Raw genomic sequence first — 6,000 nt, forward strand, 5'->3', positions numbered from 1 at the left:
ACAGCTAAGAGCTATTCTATGAAAACTTGGGCCTGGGATATGATCTGCACTATCAATGTCTCAGTAAAAAAACAGGCCATGATTTATAATTGATGCAGAGATGCCATGGTTGTACTTGGCATGGGTGCAGATATCTTAGGACATTATCAAGAGCTTCATAAAGAAGACCTGGCTGTGCAGACAGCAGCCTTCTCCCAAAATGCACAGGAGCACTGTGGAACCCATCTTCCATGATTTTGGTCAATTGACATCCTGTGGGACACGGAATCAAAGAGTTGGATGTCTTAATGTATGTTGACCTTACTGTTCAACAGTGCTTTAAGGTTGATGAACTTTCTTCAATTAGTTTATCACATTCATTGGCTGTGAGCAAAATCCATCAAAGATCATTGGGAAGAAGAGGAAGAGCTCATAATATCAGAATTTCAATGGGCTATAAGTTTCTTCAGATTTCAAGCAAAAGAATGGCATAAGATACAGATGGGAAGCAGCACTATTGGAGCTCCTGGGGTGCAGTGTTATGCAGTGAGGCAGAGGATGATGTATTCAAGGTTGGCTGAGCATGCTGAATGCAAATGGCAGGCCATGAATGTGACTGATATTCAGTTTGTTCTGGAGAAAGATTTGTAGTTAAATGTTAGCTTAATGTGAACCTGCAGTTTCCATTCCCTGCCCTTGCATTCTGCCCTGTAGCTGATGGGTGGGTCAGCAGGTACTTCGCAGGAGATGTCCAGTGGCAAGCTAGCCCATTCATTCACCTTTCACATGTTTTATTTCCATTGTGGATATGTCTGGTATGACATAAGTATGTATATTGTTTGTCTTGAAAGGCTCATGTGTCTGCAGGCTGAGATGAATGGCAACAAACCATTGTTGGGAAACAGAATATTTATTGCTCACTACAGAGGGTGAATTGGTCACTAGTGACTGGCTGAATGCCCTTGGTTGTATTTCCATCTGTGGAGAAATATTTATCTGCTCATTTGCCAAGCTTCTGCCTATCAAAATACATTGGCTCCTGCAATAGCAGAATGCAATGTTTTCCCTGAATTGAACCTTGTGAATCTCACAATCTGCTCATTTGCACATGTCCCACCTGTGGGCATACCTTGGATCCTATGTTAGTGCAATGAGAATATTGCTTTGCATTTGCATCTGATGACCAATTGCTCTCAGCCTTGCATCTTGCAGTCTACTCATTTTGAAGTGTTCCTTCTATCAGGATCCATTGAATGCCATGTTAGCAGGTCGAGACAGTCCATATCAACCTTGCGTATTGCACAGGCTGCTCATTTGGAAGGGTTCCATCTATCAGGATCCACAGAATGCTGTTTTCACAGGCTGACATCTTTCTTTGCATTGTTATCCTATTATTAGCTGTTATCTTGTTTTGTAACTCTCAAGTGAACACTGTAAATGGCATAGCCCACTCATTCACCAGGTGTCTGTCTATTGGGATTCATCAGTGGCCATATTAGCAGACTCAGATGTGTTGGCCAAATCAGACTATTAATTGCATTTGTGTCAAATGGCAGGTTGCTATCGCATATCACACAGTCCATTCATTTGCAAAGGTTCCATCTATCAGGATCCATCAGCTCCAGTTTTAGCAGAATGAGATCATCCTGCTATCTCATTTTTTAGGTTTCAAGTTAACTATTCTACATCACAAAGCCATGCATTTGCTAAGCTTCCACCTATCAGGATACATTTGCAGTTGTTTTAGTAGAATGAGATTATCCTTCACAATTCTGTTGGCTGTCTAGCCATTATTGTCTTTTTCTCACTCTTAAATAAAGGTTGAATATATGATGCAGCATGAGTGGTCAATTAAAATGGAAATATAAAATGACATTGTATGTACCATGGAGGAGTAAAATGATAGATGGCCTTGTTCACCCTGCTGTCCTATCTGCCCTTGTCTCATCTGCCAGAGGCCCTAAGAGATCAATGAGATTGTCACCCAATGCTTGTCCATATACCCAAATATGCAGAGCCTCCAGCACACAAGCCATCCTGTCTAGTGTCTGCATGGTTTTGTCCTGTTGTATTTGGAAATCATACATTTGATCCTCATAGTATTGGCAGTGGGCCTCAGCATTGCAGAGTTGATGTTCCAAATCTTTGATTCACTCTTTGATTGTGTTGGACATTTGCAATACCTTGCATTTGGGGCACAGATGGGTGATGGTGCACTGGGAGTTGCAGTGGTTGTGAGTTGGAGGGGTGCTGCTGTTGTCAATGGGTGGGTGTCTGCTTTGAATACAAGGGTTAACCATGATATTTAGCATAAATGTAGAGTGATTAAATGTACCTGCTGCCATAGATCCCTCTACCTCCTGTGCAATGGATGGGCCAGCCTCAATGATTGAATCTGCTTGTACAGCGGCTGTGATTGGGTGGGAATCCCTGTGTTTGAATGCAGGAATACTCTAAATAAAATTTGAGTCAGTGTAAATACATGAAATTGTGAACATACTGAGTGAAGATCTCTTGGGGATTGTCTCTCCCTGGATGGAGGGCCCAACCCCAGCATTGATGGCTTTGGAAGCCATCAAAATGTGTCACTTTGGGGGACATTCCTTTGGGCTTTGGGATTCTTTGGCCTCCATTGTTGGGGACAGACTTCAAGCTCGCTTTTTTCCCCTGGCTCATGATGGATTCCATTGAGTTGGAGTGGTAATCCCACCTTTGGCATGGCTACATCAAATTTTGTGACTGTTGCATGGGAAGCAGGACTTCCCAGGGTTCTTGTAGCATCAGACCTTGCATCTGTGGCATGACTCACAGGAATGGGGGTTGGGGGAAGGTATCCTTCTGGCAGCTACAGCAGTGCAACCATATAGTCCATCTGATGGTGGATGAGGCTTGTGTTTCAATTGGCCTTGAGTGGGATCATCTTCATCATCATTGGTTTCTGCTGTTGCCTTCCTAGACTGGGATTGATGTCTGGATTGATGGGACATCATTTTTGCAGCAGCTTTGCACTTCTGCCTGCCTTGCACTGGTTCTTTCTCATTGTCCTCCTTCTCTGGCACCTCATCTTCACCCCCATCATCCACCTTCATCCTGTGCAAGCTATCCACTATCATTTGCTCCACCTCTGCCTCAGTCACTTTCTGTTTTCCTTTGTCACTCATAGGCATTTCAGTCTCTTGAGCAGGTGGTGTTGGTGTTGGCACCATGTGGGGCATAGGGAGGCCCAACCAGTGTTAGTTGTATCAACACTTGACAATGTTGAGCCACTTGTGGTTGATGACATCAGTTTTGGAAGGGGATAGGGTGGTCTTCCACTCAGGCCACAGGTGCTCAATCAAGCCAAGGTCTTTATGCCACTGTAAGAATGTGTCAACACCAATGAGGGTCATCAGAATCTCATCCATCCTAGTGATGAGGTCATGTACAGCATCCTGAATGCATCAGTTAGTGAAAAAAATGTGATGATGCTATGATGCACTAGTTCATCATTTATCACCTTGATGGCACCTCTCCACTTCACAATCTTGTCTGCCTTTCCCAGCTTGCTGCTTTCCATGATATCCTTGAAGTAAATTTGAAGGATGCAGTTGGCTGCAGCATTGAGCTCAAGCAATTTCTTGAAGAGCTTGCAAGATGATGATGATGACATGTTTCTGATGACAAGACAATGGAGTAGTTTGACAGTGAGAGTGGTGATGGTGATTGGAGAGTGGAAGAGTCAGAGGTTAAAGACAGATGATGAGATATGTGGATGTCACATTTTTTATCCCACCTATGAATGATTCCCACAGCATGACAGCAATACCAGTACAAGTCAATAATCCTGAATGCATATATGAAGCAGAGGCTCAGATAAAAATATGATGTGTTGTTCTGGAATAGCATTGCTGTTTGTTTTGCATGTTTCTTGTCTGCTCCAATGGCAGAGCCTGGCTCACAGCTACATGGACCAGCACCTGAGATTCCAACTAAATAGGCAAATCATCCAATGTGAAACACAATTTATAGTGGGAAATTCAGATACTCTATAGTGCAAGAGGTTCCACTTTCTTCATTTCTTGTCTTCCTGGGCCCATCTTATATTGTGACAGGGGGATAACCCAATTATGGATAGGCCTGTCCATTTGTGGTGAGCTATCTATGATATGACAGATTGGCCCATCTTATGCAGTGCCAAGGGTTTGTAATCCTGTGATGGATGGATCGGCCTGTCTTATGTTGTAACACTGGTTTTTGTTTTCCCTTATCTGCTGCCTGAGAATACCATGGATGGGCCCATCCTTATGTAGATCCCTTTGATCTCCCTTTCTGCTGCCTGAGAATGCCTTACCATTGACCATCCTTATGTAGATAGCTTGGATCTCCCTTTCTGCTGCCTAAGAATACCATACATGGACTCATCCTTATGTTGCAACAGGGGTGCATCTTGCTAGATGGGCCCATCCATTTGTTGTGATGATATACATGATACTACTGAAGGGCCTGTCCTTATGTTGTGATGCTATTAGATGATATTACTGATGGGCCCATCAATATGTTGCAACAATATAAACAATATTACTGACAGGCCCATCCTTATGTTGTGATGCTATTAAACAACATTACTGATGGGCCTGTCTTTATGTTTTAACAGGGCCTGCCCATATGTTGTGACAATATAAATAATACTACTGAAGGGCCCATCCATATGTTGTGATGCTATACATGAGATTACTGACAGGCCTGTCTTTATGTTTCGTCAGAGGCACATCTCACTGTGGATGGGCCCATCCATATGCTGTGATAATATAAATAATATACTGAAGGGCCCATCCATATGTTGTGACTCTATTAAATGATATTAGTGATGGGCCCATCTTTATGTTTTGACAGGGTACATCTTACTGGGGCTAGGCCTGCCCATATGTTGTGATGATATAAATAATACTACTGAAGGGCCCATCCATATGTTGTGATGCTATACATGAGATTACTGATGGGCCCATCTTTATGTCTTGTCAGAGGTACATCTTACTGTGGATGGGCCCATCCATATGTTGCATAATACTACTGACAGGCCCAACCCTATGTTGTGACTCTATTAAATGATACTAGTGACAGGCCCATCTTTATGTTTCAACAGTGGTACATCTTACTGTCAACAGGCCTGTCTTTATGTTGCAACAGGGGTATGGAGCTGATCCCAATGATCGAAAACAAGTCCCATTCCTCAGAGATTATGATGCTGTACTTCCACTCTCTCCCCCTTGATTCTTGTGCAGACGACTGCCTCCCTCATCTGCAATGCCAGTGACTATTTTTCTATGGTGATCCAACTATCCCCTCCCCAATCTTGCCTGCTCTGGTGGGTCTATGGTCAAAAAACAAAGGGGTATGCCACTCTTAGTTCGTTCCTCCAACTCCCTTACTTCTGGGATGCGTCAACCCATCATCGACTGGAACACCCCAATTGCAGGGATTGTCATTCTGTTACATATGGGTATGGATGGCCAACGCAACTGCAATGCATCTGTCGAATTTATGTTGTCATTGCATGTGGAAATTGAGAAGTGGGCTTGTCACAAATTTCCTAGATCCATGACAAGTCATTAGCATACCTTAATAGAGCAGATTTCCATGCTGCCTTTTAATGACTTGTAATGCCACCTACTTTCCATGAACGTGGTTGAAATATGTGTCATCTCATGATTATGACTTTGATAACTCATTATTTTACCTAATCATGGTATTATATTGCTGTGGCCTAATAAGTACTTCTAACAGCATGACAATGGTGAAGAACCCATAGCAATACCAGTGGAACTCATCACAATGTATACTAACCATTATTATTATTAATATTTTGACAATCCATTGTTATTTCATTTTGCCTTGGTACACTCACAATGATGGTTAAATTCCATTCGGAAATCACTACTTATTGATGTATAGATGAGTGGTAGTAATAATTGGAGAGTTCTACCTAATAATGCCAGTGGTGTGAGCAGACATGTGAAGCAGACAATGAGTGACTAAGAGCAG

This window comes from Pisolithus orientalis (genome assembly GCF_024613125.1).
Source record: "Pisolithus orientalis strain OTSU chromosome Unknown F5J12scaffold_61, whole genome shotgun sequence".
NCBI classification, from domain to species: domain Eukaryota; kingdom Fungi; phylum Basidiomycota; class Agaricomycetes; order Boletales; family Pisolithaceae; genus Pisolithus; species Pisolithus orientalis.